The sequence below is a fragment of the Anastrepha ludens genome, chromosome X, assembly GCF_028408465.1.
Source record: "Anastrepha ludens isolate Willacy chromosome X, idAnaLude1.1, whole genome shotgun sequence".
Lineage (NCBI taxonomy): Eukaryota > Metazoa > Arthropoda > Insecta > Diptera > Tephritidae > Anastrepha > Anastrepha ludens.
In genome coordinates, this window is record NC_071503.1 from 10,322,854 (window position 1) to 10,339,827 (window position 16,974).

A 16,974-nucleotide genomic window follows, 5' to 3' on the forward strand; every position below is an offset into this window, starting at 1 on the left:
CTTTACTTTATTTCCAACACTTTTCTTTAAATGTACACGTTCAACTAAAGACTGACACTATATTACTTTATGTTTATTCGTTTACATGTTCAATTTCCAACTAAATTCCCATGCGCATGAAACCGGCTTAAATGCATGTGCTAAATCAGTATCGTAATTTCTAGATCTGGTATCACGTATCTTCTAGTTACATGTCGTCTTCGTCTATCTCATTTTGCGGTATACTCAGAAAGCGTGCACTGTCTCGCTATGTATCTGCACTCGCCATCAAGGCTAATTCATGTTTTTGTCTTGGCCTTTCGTTCGCTGTTGATGCTAGTCGGTTTGCGACACCTCGATATTGCAGCGAATGTAAACATACAAATGCATTTTTCTAAATAGTTCTTAAAATATTTTTTAAGTGAATTGGAAAAGCTTTGTACCATACTTAATTTATTAATGGCTACTTATTGCGCTTGTCACATGTTTCGGAAGATATAAATATAATACTTAATTACTAAAGAATACAAAAGTAAATAAAATAAAATCCAAAACCATGTATAAAATCAAAAATTCTGCATTGAATACTTAAACCTAAAAAAAAAATGCAGATACTTATTTCCGTAAGTTGTCGCGTAGGGTTTCTAATTGCAGTCTTTGCTGGCCTCATACTCTACCATGACATATTTTTGTGTGGGGTTGAGTTTATTAAAATTCGTTCTATAAAAAGTTTATTACAAAAACCATATTTGCCTATGTATTTTTACAATTTACTTAGTATATTTGGTTAAATTCGATCGTTTACGGGCAGTTGTGGGTGTTCGAATGATACTTCAATAAAACGAGTACGTTCATACTCTTGTATGTATAAAATATGCCATAGTATAAAATATGCATTTTTTTAAGTGACGAGTACTACGTTCGCTGATGTGATGGTTCGACTCCTGAACAAGATACCTAAGGCTGCAAACACAGTGCACGCTGAGACGAAGACGAAGATGAAGACGAAGCTGAAGAGAAATTGCTTGCGTTGCGAGTAAGCGAATAGGTTGCACAGTGCAAGACGAATTGGTTGCGAATAGAAGCGACTGTCGTGGAAACGCTACTGTTATTATTAGTTACTACTACTACTGCCCCAACGAAGTCACGTTGTACGAATTGGACTTGGCTTAACGTCGTACAAGATTTTCATCAAGTAGTTTTTTTCTTGCAGTTTGAGTACAAACCGTATTTGGTATTGTTTTGTTTATTTGTTTATGCATATTTATTCTCTACTGTCTTCACCTTGTATTTTGACCACACGCTTTGTACTGCACAAGGTGAAGTTACTAGGGTAACAACATTTTTGCAACTTGGTTAGTTGAAATTGTGATTGAAATTTGTGAACAAACAGACAAAGCAACAACAACAACAAAACTATTTTTGCATGCAAACCTCCAATTTTCGGGGAAGAAAAGATGTCCGGTGTTCTGTAACATCAGCTCAATAAATTAACACAAGCAGAAATGATGCCATCCAGGGGAGAATAGAAACTCCAAAGAAGATACTAATCTCCAAATTCTCCATTTTTCGGAAAAGAAGATTCTCGCTTTGTTATCATGCTTTTACATGCTAATAAAACAAAAACAAAGCAAACTTATATGTACAAAATTTAATAAGTATTCAACGATTTTCATCAAAATTGTAAGCTGTGAAGTGAGTTCTCCAGCAGCAAGATTGTATTTCTTAAAAATTAAAGAAGTGTTGGGGTTCGGGACTTTTGAACGTCAAATATCGTGCTACCATGAACGTACATTTTCAAAACCCTCACATATTAATTTCTATGTATATAAAAATTCTTCTTTTCCCTTGCTGCTCATTTCTTGGAAAAATTATCCCAAAAAGGGAAAATATCCAAGGTATGGCATCACTACTAAGCAGTGTACTACACTATTGTGGCATTGAATGTATGTACGTCGTGATCAGATGTGATTACGAAGGCAACTCGAATCGTTCAGTGTTTGTTAAACTATTGGGCATACTTATCGTATGTTTGTACGGTTATCTGTATCGTTACAGTTCATTTAAATATTTCATTGACTAACTTAGAGTTTATGGAATTAACAAAAATCTTGTGGTTTTTCGGGCAATTAGCTGTGTTAAGTAAGTTCAACGAAATTGTAGTAGCGCGCATTGTGATTTTCAATTTAATAAATTTTGAAGTATTAAATATAGTTGAGAACTAAATTTGATTTCATTTCTCGTAAATTAAATGAATCTCAAGCAAACAGTTGGGTGAAGTGTGTTGTATATGAGGATGATTGCTGCTTTTTCAAAATAAGTGCGGAATATTTTATACACATATGTGAAATATTCATACAATTCATGAAATATGTGTACATAAAAATCATTGAAAAGCGAAAAAGATATAACAAAAAAGTAATCAAGTCAAAATGGCTTGTGTATACACATTCACTGAATGCGACAGCCTTTTGTACATACGTGTGTGAGTGAGAGAGGAGGCAACATTCGGGGCAGAATGCTCAGGACTCAATAGCAACAAAAAAAATGCCAGAAAACTTAGGACCGCAGCGCAAGTGAAGAGTGTCATTGTTAGTGTAGCAAGAGGGAAAATTTAAAGTAAGTTATATCAGAACGTGGTTCGATATACAATTTCATTCTTGTGAAATCTGATAAATCCAATACTTTAATTTTACTTGTGAAAATATAACCATAAGATATTCTAATCAAAGCACACACGAGCTGTAGTAGAGAAGTGGAAGGAGTAATGTTCATCTAGGTGAATATATACATGCCAACGTGGGTTGAAATAATGTGTTACTTTTGCTATTCCATATTAAAGAAATAAGAAGTTTTTATTTCCATATTAAAGAAAATATTAACTTATTTTTGAGTTTACAACTTAACGGCAAAAATGACTCAAAAACAGGCGACAATGAACAAAAACATTGCAATTTTATCCTAATCACACTGATTCTTCATTTAAAGCACAACCATTTCAGTGAATAATGCAAACATAAAATATTTGGTAATAAAAATGTGTACAAAGTTTGTACTCCGAAAGTAAAGTTTACGGGAAAAATTTAGTGTAATGTATATCGCTTTGAACAAAAAGGTTAAAAGGGTTGGATAGAGAGGTGTATCCCCATCTTAAAACTGTAAACCGCACCCTCCGGAGCCTAATAGTTTTTAAGTAATGTAATGTTAAATTTCTGTAATTTAGCGAAAAATTGGTGTTGCCATACACCTGAAATAAAAATTTCATTTCCAGAGATGTCCTGTGGAGGGCTGATTGTAATACTGCAGTATTTTTTGCTGTAATTTAAAATTAAGAAATGTTTTTGAAAATAAAAGCATACAACTCATCGAAACTTAAAAAGGCTAGGACTCCTTACGATGCCCCGTCACTTGTTTTGAAAGAAATATTACGAAGTTTCCAATGAAATTCACAGTAGATGTTGATTTAGTGCTTATTTCGCTAAAGCTAGCACCAACACTATTCAGTTAATAAAAGTTTTTAAGTTATTTGTTAATAAAATTTGTATCTTACCTTCACCAAATTTTGATATAATAAGTACCCTTATCACATTTATTTTAATCATTATTACAACTATATAACATACACACACGTTTCTAACACTTTTTATTGATATATACCATAAATTAACAATTTAAATTACATTTTTAAGTTGCAAACTTCAAATATGCTAGCCAAATTAACAATAATTAAAAAAACATCGCTGAAATGGAGTGCGGCTAGAAGCAAAGAAAACAATGTGAACGCGAATTAAAACGAAGCAACGTAAGAACATCATTTCCACACACTGTTCTTTAACATAATAAGATGATTTTCGCCTGCGGCGCTATTTTTTTTTTTTTTTTAAATAAAATATTGGAGGTTGAATTAGTTTTAAAGGTTTTTTTTCGAAGATTTGGGGCTTTATTGTGAAAAAACGGTACAAAATATTTTATTCGAAGTATTGGCCATCGCTAGCTACAACTTTCGCCCATCTTTCGGGCAATTTCCGGATGCCGTTTCTCCAAAATTCTGGCCGCTGCTTGGCTATCCATGACTCAACCCATATTTTGGTAGCCTCGTACGAGGAGAACCGCTGGTCCGCCAAATCGAGACTCATATGCCGGAACAAATGATAATCGGAGGGAGCTATGTCTGGACTATACGGCGGGTGGGGTAACACTTCCCAGCCAAGCGTTCCAAGGTATTTTTTGACAGGTTGAGCAACATGCGGCCGAGCGTTGTCATGTTGCAAAATAACCTTGTCGTGCCTTTTTACCGTTTCCGGCCGTTTTTCTTTCAATGCCCGGCTTAAACGCATCAATTGCAGTCGGTAACGATCCCCCGTGATTGTTTCGCCCGGTTGGAGCAGCTCAAAATATACGACGCCGACCTGATCCCACCAAATGCAGAGCATGATTTTCTTGCCGTGAATATTCTGCTTGGCCGTCGACGTTGATGCGTGGCCGGGCAAACCCCATGATTTTTTGCGTTTTGGGTTATCGTAGTGGATCCATTTTTCGTCGCCAGTCACCACCCGATGCAAAAAACCCTTCCGATTTTGTCGCTCGATCAGCAATTCGCACGTAAAAAGTCGCCGTTCGACGTCGCGCAGCTTCAACTCGTACGGGACCCAATGTCCTTGCTTTTGGATCATTCCCATCGCTTTTAGACGCTTGCAAATGGTTGATTTATCAACGCCCAATGATTCAGCAAGCTCTTCTTGGGTTTGGCACGAGTCCTCGTTTACCAATTCCCCCAATTCCGCGTCCTCGAACTTTTTGGGCTGGCCAAGACGCTCCTTGTCTTCGGTGTGAAAATCACCACTTTTGAATCGTCGAAACCAGTACTCAAATGTTGAAATCGACGGAGTATGGTCTGGGTAGGCCTCCTGCAGCAATTCACGGGCTTGGACTGTATTTTTTTTTTTTCAAATTGAAGCAGAAAAGCAAAGCTTCCCGCAAATTGCGTTTCGACGGCACGAAAGTTGACATACTCGGAGCACGAAAACACTGCGTTGTTTATACTTCAGCGAAATGACAGATACTGATAAACAAAGCCTAGGGATGAGGCTTTGTCATGAATATATATTCAGTATTGCCAACGCGATAAAGTGATAAATAGCGCCATCTGTGTGTCACCTTTAAAACTAATTCAACCTCCCAATATATATATGTATATATACAATATATTATATAATAATAATATTTATTTATTTATTATTATTAAACCCAAACATACAACCATAGGTTATTTTTACAATGATTGACCTTAAGAATAGTTTACATAAAATTATTAACATTAAAATTAGAATTAAAATTACAGATATATAGTAGTAAAGAAGAATAAGTTGGAGAAAAGTATTAAAAAAGGAAAGTAAGGTAAAAATAATAGTAGTAGGGATTCATTGGAAGAGATTTAAATGATATGGAACCATTTGAGTACATTCAGGATTTTCGGCAAGCAATTTATTTTTGAAACACGAGCTTTCTCTTATAAGTTTAATTTTGTAAGGTAAGGTATTCCAAAGACGGGCAGAGAACACAAGGTATTGACGTTCAGTTAGCAAACAACTGTAATTCAACGGGACTAAGTTTAACGAACGGCAGGACTTTGAAAACATAAGTCGATCTTTGAGGTATCTGCGTTCCTGAGTGTTTATGATCTTCTGGAGTAAAACTAAAAATTTAAACCTTAGCCAGTCGTAAAAGGATACGGAAGCAATTTTTTTCGCAAAAACAGAAATATGGTCATAACTTTTTTTACAGTATACGTATCTTGCAATGTTGTTATACAAAATATTAAGCTTACTATGACATACACTATCACAAGGAGTATATAACTCACAACCATATATTCACGTTGGTAACAAATACGTTTTAGCTAGTAACAGTCGAATGTTTACTGGTGTAAAATGTCGAGTTGTCCATAAATTTCGGACCATACCATAAACTTTGCCTATGACAGTAAAGATGTTGTTGCTCCATGTCAAAGTTCTATTAAATGTAACCCCTAAATTTTTAACATTGTCCACATATTTAATCACAGCATCATTTAGTTTGACTTATGTATAGCCATCGAGCTTGATATATTTTTTTTTTTGCATATAACTATACATTGGGACTTATCAGGATTAAGAATTAATCCGTTGTCAGAAGCCCACTTGAATGTGAGGCTCAAATCAGAATTCATATTACTTATGCAAATATCAATACAGCCAATGGGACAACTAACATATAATTGAACGTCATCAGCATATACATAGACATAACTATATTTAATCACACTGACCAAATCGTTAATGTACAAGGCAAATAAAAAAGGGCCAAGGATAGGGCCTTGAGGTACACCTCTGGTTACAGGTAGAAAGTTTGATATGGTATTATCACCACATACTGCTTGTAATCGGTCACTTAGATACGTTTCTATAAGAGTCAAAGCCGACGTTGAAAAGCAAAATAAGTTTTTAAGCTTCAAGATCAAGAGTTCATGGTCTACGGAGTCAAATGCCTTGGAATGGTCAAGTAGAGTTAGAAAAGTCACATGCTTTTTGTCAATGTTGAGCCTTATGTCATCAGACACTTTTAGGAGTGCTGTGGTGCAGCTCCTACTACATCTATACCCCGACTGCAATGTGTTCACCAAGGCGTTGTTATTCAGAAACGTGTTTATTTGGCGATGCATAATACGCTCAAGAACTTTGGATAAGAACGACAATATAGCAATCGGGTGGTAGTCTCTATTTGCTTTCTTAATTGGTATGGTTTTGGCTCTCTTCCAAGAGTTGGGAAAGATTGTCGTGGTTAAGAAGGTATTCAGAGCATAGGTAAGATATTTTAAGATCTTTGGTAACAGGCATTTTAGAAATTTTGGATGAATTCCATCCAGACCGGCCGCATTCGACTTGACACTAAGTATGGACTGTACTACCTTACAATCATCGAAACATTCAAAACAAAAACTGGACATCACAACGTTAAGATTAGAATTGTAATTGTCATAACATATTATTAATAACAGAGCCAGGCAAGCACACAAAATTCTCATTTAGTACATTTACATTAACATCACATAAATCGAGCATAGGTTGATTTTTGTTCCCAATCCCGATCGAATTTTGTTCCACGTCTGCTTCGAACCCACTGCAGTACTAAACTGTTGCTCATAGTCTGCAAGCCTTAAAGGTGTTATAGGTTTCCGAGGTTCTGAAACTCTTCCATTTGCGATACGCTTTGTTGCGTTTATAAATCAGGTGTTTAATATGGTTGTTGAACCATGGCCGGTTTTTATCATTTACTGGTTTGTGTACAAGTAATGTTTTCTTCAATGAAGCTAATTTGCTCATTACTAGATATTAAGTTACGGATACATTCCCAGTCAATTTCCTCACCAGCCCCTTCAAGAAGCTTATAATCTGGGCGTAGAAAATCACAGTACGAATAGTATTTAGTGTCATAGGTCAATTGGAAGTCAAATGTCGTGAAAGTTAAATCGTGCTTAGAAAAACCTGGCTCGGAAAGCTGGTCAAATAGGAGAACTTTAGCGGTATCGTTAACAAAAAATATATCTAGCAAAGAGTTATTAGTTTGCGTGAAATGTGTAGGCATATAGTTAAAATTTGGAATTAAAAATCGCGCGATTTTTTTATTCCAAATTTTCGCCTGCGGCGCTATTTTTCTTTTTTAAATGAAATATATATATGTATATTTACATATCAAATATTAATAATATAATGAAAATTTCGAATTAAAAATCGCTCAATTTTTCGTTCCAAATTTTCGCCTGCGGCGCTATTTTTTTTTCGTAAGTGATATATATATATATATACAGTTTGTCAAGAATATCTTTACGGCGACCGCCGTAGCCGAATGGGTTGGTGCGTGATTACCATTCGGAATTCACAGAGAGGTCGTTGGTTCGAATCTCGGTGAAGGCAAAATTAATAAAAACATTTTTCTAATAGTGGTCGCCCCTCGGCAGGCAATGGCAAACCTCCGAGTGTATTTCTGCCATGAAAAAGTCCCTCATAAAAATATCTGCCGTTCGGAGTCGGCTTGAAACTGTAGGTCCCTCCATTTGTGGAACAACATCAAGACGCACACCACAAATAGGAGGAGGAGCTCGGCCAAACACCTAACAGAAGTGTACGCGCCAATTATTTTTTTTTTTTTTTTTTAATGAAGATAAATTTAAAATTTTTGCTTTGATCGAAAACTCCAACAACAAATAAAAAAGCAAACAAACAATTCATACACATACTCCATTACTGTACTTGTCTACGACTATTAGGCACCGACAGTTATTAAAAAAGCACACGCATTACAAAAACAACAACAAAAAAGATGTTTACTCTATTTAAAAAGGGTCATAAATTTTTTTTTCATATCTGATGAAAACAACAAAAAATGCAGTTATTTTCCGCGAATTTCATTCATTTGGGTTTTTTTTGCAAATGGTATGGAATGTTAAAAGGCTAAGAAATTATTTAGTTACAAAGTGATTGTCTTCAGTGCTACAAGTGATCTCAGATTTGAATAAAAAAAAATGCCAGGAAAACGAGTTTCAAAAAATATTATTCAATTAGTGTATTTCAATCACTATAAAGGCAAATCAGCCAGAGAAATCGCCGATATAATCTCCCGCAAAATTAGAACTGTATATAATATAATAAACCGTGCTGAAAATGAAGAAAGACTCGAGTTGAAAGGATCTACAGGCAGATCAAAAAAAGTGACGCAGCGAATTGAACGTAAAATTATTAAAACTATTTATAATAGCCCGCAAAGCAGTAGAAGAGGATTAGCTCTTCAAGCGGAAAAAGACTACGGGTTAAGAGTTTCTCATGAAACTGTTCGAAATGTGTTGCAAAAACACAAATATTCTTCAAGAGTGGTTAGGAAAAAAACCCTAATATCAGCACAAGACCTTGAAAAAAGATTGCGATTTGCCACCGAGCACATATCACTTCCCACAGAGTACTGCGATGACGTTATTATCTCAGATGAGATGAAAAAGATGCTCTACTACCATGATGGACCCCAGAGAGTATAGCGTAAGCCGCTCACAGCACTACTAAACAAAAATATTATCCCTACCGTAAAGTTTACAAAACTGTCAGTAATGGTTTGGAGTTGTATATCAACAATGGTAGTGGGTGACGAAATAATGACCAAGGAAGTATATCTTGATATTTAAAAAAACGAATTGACTTCCAGTATTTGAAAATTCGGCTTTGGTGACCCGGAAAATTCGAACACATTTAAATACAAATACTATCAAGATAGTGATCCCAAACATAAATCTTATTTATGCAGGTCCTGGTTACTCTACAACTGCACCAAAGTTATTGATACTCCCGCCGAAAGCCCCGACATTAACCCAATCGAAAATTTGTGGGTTCATTTAAAAATAAAAGTAGGAAAAAGATCGCCAACTAATAAAACTGGATTAATAAGATTCATCAGAGAAGAGTGGGAAAAATAGCATAGGTATATGATATTCCGAAACTAATTAAATCAACTAACTAATTGTTTACCCCTTTCAAATTCCATACCATTTGCAAAAATACCCAAATGAATGAAATTCGCGGAAAATAACTGCATTTTTTGTTGTTTTCATCAGTTATACAAAGATTTTGTTCTTCTTCTTCTTAATCGGCGTATCCATGCTGGATGTTCGCGATTACATAAAACGTCATTATGATCTTAGGCGTACGGTTGTCAGGTCATATTATTAATGATGCCATTATATTTTTGTCTGTTTTTCGCTGCTGCTGTTAGTTCGCCGATTGTTTTGAGGCCTGTCCACTCTTTGATGTTGTCTAGCCATGTAATTTTCTTCCCACCAATTCCTCTTTGTCCTTCAATTTTTCCTTGCATTAGCAATTTTAAAATATCATACTTGTCACCTCTTGTTATGTGTCCGAAATAATCGACTTTTCTTCTTTTTATGTCCGTAAGCATGTTCCTAGCGGTTTGCATTCTATTAAGCACTACATCATTTGATATTTTGTTATTCCAGCTTATTTTCAACATTTTTCTGTAGCACCACGGTTTTCAATGTCCAGGCCTCGCATCCATATAAGAGTGTTGACCATACATAACATTTTAAAAATCTTGTCTTTAACCCGATTGGTATGTCCCGGCGTGTCAGTATCTTTTTGATCTTCATGAAGGCCGCTCTAGCCATATCTATTCTGCCTCTTATCTCCTGATCATGGTCCCATTGGTCGTTCAGCCATACACCCACATACCTGAAACTTTTTACTCTATCTATTGTTTTGCCACCTATGGTTAGTCTCGCATAGGAATAGTCTGCTGCTTTTATTTACAATAACAAATTTGGTTTTATCAATATTTATGTTTAGCCCGAAGTCTTTGCTGTGTTTTTCAACCTTGTTTACAATAGTTTGGAGATCCTGGAAATTGTTTGTTACTAACGTTGTATCGTCTGCGTAGCGAATGTTATTTATATATATCCCATTAACTTTAATACCTATTTCTGCGTCATTTATTGCTTCTTCAAAATTTTTTTTTTCGTACACATTAAATAATAGAGCGATAGAATGCAACTTTGTCTCAATCCTCTGTAGATTTTTGTCTCTCTTGTGGTGCTGTCTCCGAATCTGATTTCTGCAGTCTGATTCCAATATAAGTTTTGTATACATTTAACGTCATATTTGTTTATGTCCAAATCTTTCATTACTTCAAAAAGCTTGTTATGTTTTATTTTGTCAAAGGCTTTCTCGTAGTCTGTAAAACACATGCATGTATCTTGATTGGCGTCCTGTGATTTTTTTGTAAGCATTTGAAGTCTAAATATTGCTTCTTTGGTCCCAAACCCTTTCTAAAAGCCAAATTGTGTTGTTCCTATAGCGGCCTCGCATTTCTGATCAATTCTGTTGTGAATGATTTTCAGAAAAATCTTTAGCGTGTGGCTCATTAGACTTATTAGCCGATAATCCTTGCATTGTTTTGCATAGGTCTTTTTTGGTATGTTTGTGCTGATATTTCTCTTGAATCGTCTCTGAATAACTTTGTCGTTTGTATCGTATAATGTATTAATTGCATTGTATCTGCTCAGGTTGGATATTCCCTTCAGTTTTCTGTGTAAACTAAAACTATCAGGTAACTTTTCCAATCGCTCTATATCCTCACATTGTCTGCCCATCCATTGATTTCTTGCGTCTCTTATTTTGTCTCTGATTTCCTTGTTTCTTCGTTTATATTCGTCAATGTTTATGTTCCGATATTTCCTTCTCTCATTCATCAAGTTCAGAATTTTATCATTCATCCATTTTTCTTTTCCTACATAAATTTTTGTTCCTAGTGTATTAGTTGTCTGTATTCTTATCTTGTCAGCAGTATTATTCCACCATTCAATCGGATTTTCACCAGTATTGCAACTTGTCATTAATTCATTTAGCTTATTTTAGAAGTCATTTCTAATATCGTCGTTTTCCAGTTTTTGTATATCGATATGGGATTTTTTCTGTTTTGCTTTCCGTGATGTTAATCGAGTTTGTATCGTTGCGAGCAATAAGTTATGATCAGAAGGAACGTCTGCGCCTGGTAGTGTTTTTGCCCGTATCATAGATGATTTAATTCTTTTGTTAATCAGGATGTAGTCAATTTGATTACGTTTTATATTTCTCATTTCATCTTGTGGTGATTTCCATGTGTACCGCCGTCTCTCTGGTAATTTATAATACGTGTTACCAATTATGAATTTCTCTTCTTGACAAAATTGCACTAGTGTATTTCCTCTTTCATTTCTGTCTTCTAGACCGAATTTTCCAGTCACATTTGATGTTTCCTCTTTTCCTACTTTTGCATTGAAGTCGTCCATGATTAGAATTATTAGAATTTTTTTTAAGGTCATTATAAAAACTTTCAATCTCGTCATCAGTACAGTCAGCATTGGGAGCATATACTTGGATAATATTTAAATCAACTGGATTTGTTTTCAATTTTAGGATCCCCATCCTATCAGAGTATGGAATAAACTCGCTAACTTTCCCACAATGCTTTTTCGCGATCATAATGCTTACTCCCCTTCTATGTCTTGAAGATTCATTTCCTGAGTAATAAAAGTGTACGCCTTTTTTTATGCAGCCGTTTGATTGCCACCATGTTTCGTTTATACCAAGAAAGTCAAGTTTCAGTCTGTTAAATTCACTGATTGTGTTGTCTAATTTACCTGATTCGTATAAACTTCGTACGTTCCATGTCGCAATATTTAAGCTCCTTAAGTGTTTCATAATATTTTTACTCCTATTATTTGTGTGTTGTTTGTATGTAAGTGTCATGGGAGAGTGTACTCAATAGTTTTTGACTGCTAATAACCAGTTTTTTCTCTTTTTGCCGTTAAATGTCTTATATACACTGGGCATTGTTTACTTGTTTATAGGTACATGGCTGTCGTCTAGGCCCAAATTGAATTCTTCGTTTGTTCTTATACAAATAATACATTTATTTTTGAGGTCGTCTTAGCACTCGCTTGTTTTATGTTTTCCAAAGCATCTGCTGCATGTTTCTTCGCTTTTACATTCTAGTGATTTGTGGTTGTATCCTTTGCATTTAAAGCTCTTCGTCACGTCAACTCCGTCATACACCTTGCATTTTTTCCCAACCAATATTGACTTTTTCAATTTTTAGTGCGCTCGAAAAATGTTCATCCATTTCCAGTATAGCATTGTAATACGTTTTGTTATTTTTTTTGGACCGTGTATTTTTTCAAGACCTTTATTTCACCTTGCTCCATACATTTGTTTTGCTTCTTCAAACATTCTAATAAATCTTCATTGTTCTTTTCAAAAGACATACCTGTTATCATCAGTTTTGGCTTAAGTGGTCGGGGGATCTTAATCTCGTATTGGTCACTTATATTTTTTTCCATTATTGCTTTAATTTTATTTCTTTCCCCATTATTCACACTATTAGTTATCATAGTCCCATTTTGGCGTGTTTTTATGTCAGCAAAGTTTAGCTCTTTAGGGTTAATTTTATTATTCAAGTCTTGTTTTGTTTTATCACTTGTTTGTTTTGTTTTTGGTTTTATTATAATAGGCATACGTTTTTTTAATTTTTTGGGTCATTGTTGAGTTTTAACATGTTTACATATGTGCTTTTGCTTTTTTCCACTACCAATGATTTGATTTCTTTACATAGTTTTTCCCTCTCTTTACGAACAGTTTCAATTTGCTCTTTTATTTGTTCCGCTACCTTTCTTACTTTTGTTATTTCTTCAACATTTTTTTTGTATACCTCCTGTTGGATTTTTAGACTCGCCATTTTTTCGTCGAATTTCTCATCCATCGCTTGTAACAATTGTGTCATCTCTCTCTTGTTTGTTCTTAGTGCCTCTTCAAAGTCACTCTTATATTCTTTGCCTTCAGCACAACATAATCCAGTAGATTCACCAGTGTATTTTAACGCCTTACAATATTTACAAATTGTTTTCATTTCCCCAATTGTTACCGATTTGTCGGCACAATAATCAATTGCCGGATCATAGTGGAATGCAGCTCGTTCAAGAATCACAGGAGCACCTCGTCTGCGGATTCGCTCAATTTCATTATGTCTAGCTTGCTGTTGTTCTGTTTGATGTGCACGAACTCGTTGCATTCTAAGCCTATCTCCTACATTGTCACTCACTAAAGAACGCAATTCTGGCATAGCAATACGACTATTTTCTTGATCTGTCTGTCTCTGGTCAGCAGTGCGGTTAGCACGTGAGGTAGCTCTTCGCACATTTGATTGACTACGACGACCTAAGTCAGGTCGTCTTCTCCTCGGCATCGTAAATTGTAATTAATCAAAGTGAGAAAATTTCCCGCTCATTTAGCAGTAAAGTGTCACTATCACAAAAAAGAGCACATTACTTGGAATGTCACTATCACAAAGGATCACCAAAGTAAAGAAAGTTCTCGCGCACGTAGCCACAAAGATAGATATAATATCGTAATAATACTTTTTTCCGTGCTCTGAAATGCGACAGGATGGATTGACATATTAGTTGGTTGTCAAATCTAATGTCAAATATTATGATTGCGTTCAGAAATTTAACTTAAGATTTATAATTTAATTTGTGACAAAAGTTAAGATTTATCTTTCGATTTCTATATAGTCTTATTAAAAAAATAATCGGACAGATTAACAACTGAAGTTAGCTAAAATTGAGTTTCTCGAAGCCGACCACTATTTATGTACTATGTATTTTGAGACTATGCAATTTTGTCGCGTTCGCGATTCACTTTCACTTTTGTTGAGTTTCAGAACGCGATATTAGATCCTCCAACGCGCACGCGAATTTGAACTTTATGCAGCGGTAATAAATTACAAATTGACTCTCCATTTTATTTAGAAAACGTTTGTATGGGAAATACAAAAATGCTGTTTTGAGGATTTTCCCGGCTATTATTCGAATTTTTCTCACCTTTTAAACCTTCCCTAGACCTCCACGAATAATTCAAGACCAAGATAAGATAAATCCGTTCAGCCGTTCTCGAGTTTTAGCGAGACTAACGAACAGCAATTCATTTTTATATACAGTGCTGGACTTAAGTATAGGCACAATCCGCTTTATAAAAAGAACTGCAGTTTTATTTGTATTCAGAAAAACGATATATTTATTTTGTAGGTATATTATAGGTGTAGAGTTTATACATTAAAAAATAGCTATGAAAACTAAATACATTTTCTTTGCAAATATAGTTTAAAAATAAAAAAATTAAAATTAGTTCGATATTTTACTGGACAAAAGTATAGGCACAACTACTTAAACGATAACCAAAATGCGTTGAAATTTTAATTTAATATTTTGTTGGTAACCCTTTCTGTTTTATGACGGCCTTAAGTCTATTTGGCATTGAGTGGACAAGTTTTTTTGTTATATTTTCGCCAATATTAAGCCACTCTTCCATTAAAGCTGCTTTTAGCTCAACCTTATTTGAAATTGTGCGTTTTCGAATTCTTCTCTCCAATTCCTCCCACAAATGTTCTATCGGATTTAAGTCTGGTGACTGCGGAGGGTGTGGTAAGACGTGTGAAACGTTATAAGCGAGCCACATCTTGACGTCATGGGCTGTATGCTTCGGGTCGTTGTCATGTTGAAATGTGAACGACCCGGGTAAGTTCAGTTTTTCAGCGCTTTTCTTCACATTTTCCTTTAAGATGTTTAAGTAAACTGTCTTGTCCATAATCTCATTAATGAAAACAAGCTCTCCCACACCCGCAGAAGACATACAGCCCCATACCAACATCCCCCCACCACCATACTTAACCGTTGGCAAAAGATTTCGAGATTCCATTGCAGTGTTACGTTTTCGCCATACCCTTGTGTGTCCATCAGGCCGGAAAATGTTGAACTTGCTTTCATCAGAAAACAATACCTGATCCCAGAAATCGCTTGGCTTGTTTTCAAACTCTTTGGCATACTCCAATCGCTTCTTCTGATTGATGGCAGATGTCAAGGGCTTTCGTCTAGCCACACGAGAGTTATAACCAGCCTCATGCAACACTCTTTGTACAGTTTTAAAGTGCACATCTTTACCAATTTCTGCCTTTACCTCTGCAGCAACCTGTGAAGATGTAATTTTTGGATCACGTTTCACTTTTCGTATGACCTGAGCACGTTCTCTCTCTGTTAATTTGCGCGGACGACCACAGCGACTTGCATTTTCAAAGTTTGTTTCACCTTTGAAGCGATTTACAATGGTCCGTATGGTAAAACGACTACGATCCATTAATTCACCGATCTCTGCAAACGACTTTCCTTGGCTATGCAAGTGTAAAATGATTTTACGCTCCGATACTGTTGTTTCAGTTTTTTTTGGGCTCATTATAAAGAGTTTACAAACAAAATAATTATTTACAAAAATGTTATCAACTTTTCGCTTGTTTGAATCAATAAAAAATAATAACGGTACACATAGGAATGTGCTGAATATAAAAGTGTTGCCAGATAATTGAAACAGATACTGAAACAGACGCGCACAAAAAATTATGCAAGTAGTTGTGCCTATACTTTTGTCCAGTAAAATATCGAACTAATTTTAATTTTTTTATTTTTAAACTATATATGCAAAGAAAATGTATTTAGTTTTCATATCTATTTTTTAATGTATAAACTCTACACCTATAATATACCTACAAAATAAATATATCGTTTTTCTGAATACAAATAAAACTGCAGTTCTTTTTATAAAGCGGATTGTGCCTATACTTAAGTCCAGCACTGTATATACATATCATATAATAATAATATAGTGAAAATGTGGAATTAAAAATCGCGCGATTTTTTATTCCAACAAACTTCGGCTGCGGCGCTATTTTTCTTTTTTTAACCAAAACATTTATATATATATTAAATATTAATAAAGCATTTTTGTTTTATATAAAATATATGTATAAATATATATATATATGTATCAAATATTAATATTTGATATTTTTTCAAATAAAATAATATATATATATCTATGAAATATTAATAAATAACTTTTTTTTTGTTTGAATACAAATCTGAATACACCCACCAAATACAAATCCGTAAACTCAAAATGCATACAATCAAACATACTTTATCAGCATTATCAAGCATTAATATATATAGGTATATTTTACAAATTTTGAAATCAAATAATTTGAAAACTATAACCCCGCGACCGGTGCGGTTTTCACTTTTAGAAAGTAGAATACCCCCTTTGCGTAGAACTCCTTTTCGCGTAGGCGGGCTTTGGCCGCGCTTGAAAAAAATAACCCTCATCAGTCCAACTCCGGCTACGCAATCCACAGTATTTTTGCGTAGAACTCCTTTCCGTGTTTAAACCATTGAACCCAAAATTAAAACGTCATATGCGTGTGTGTCAAAAGGAAGCACAATAACTCCCATCCCCATCATTAACACTAAACTAAAATACTTAATTTTTGTTCATATTTTTGTTTTCATTTGCTGTCATCCGGCAACACCATACTTTT

At 34.9% G+C, this 16,974-nt stretch overlaps 2 protein-coding genes across 5 annotated transcripts in view; both read left to right on the forward strand.

Annotated features, from left to right (window-relative positions):
- The first annotated feature begins 994 nt into the window (after positions 1–994).
- LOC128869681 (uncharacterized) overlaps positions 995–16,974 on the forward strand; it is a 144,039-nt gene continuing 128,059 nt past the window's right edge. For 2 of the 4 annotated variants that reach the window (XM_054112284.1, XM_054112287.1), the window contains exon 1: positions 995–2,598. The gene's annotated coding sequence lies outside the window, so the exon portion shown is untranslated. The other 2 variants (XM_054112286.1, XM_054112285.1) reach the window with 2 other exon arrangements.
- The window catches only part of LOC128869682 (uncharacterized), an 81,073-nt gene continuing 65,093 nt past the window's right edge, over positions 995–16,974 (forward strand). The window contains exon 1 of the mRNA XM_054112288.1: positions 995–2,121. The gene's annotated coding sequence lies outside the window, so the exon portion shown is untranslated. The remainder of the gene's footprint in view (positions 2,122–16,974) is intronic.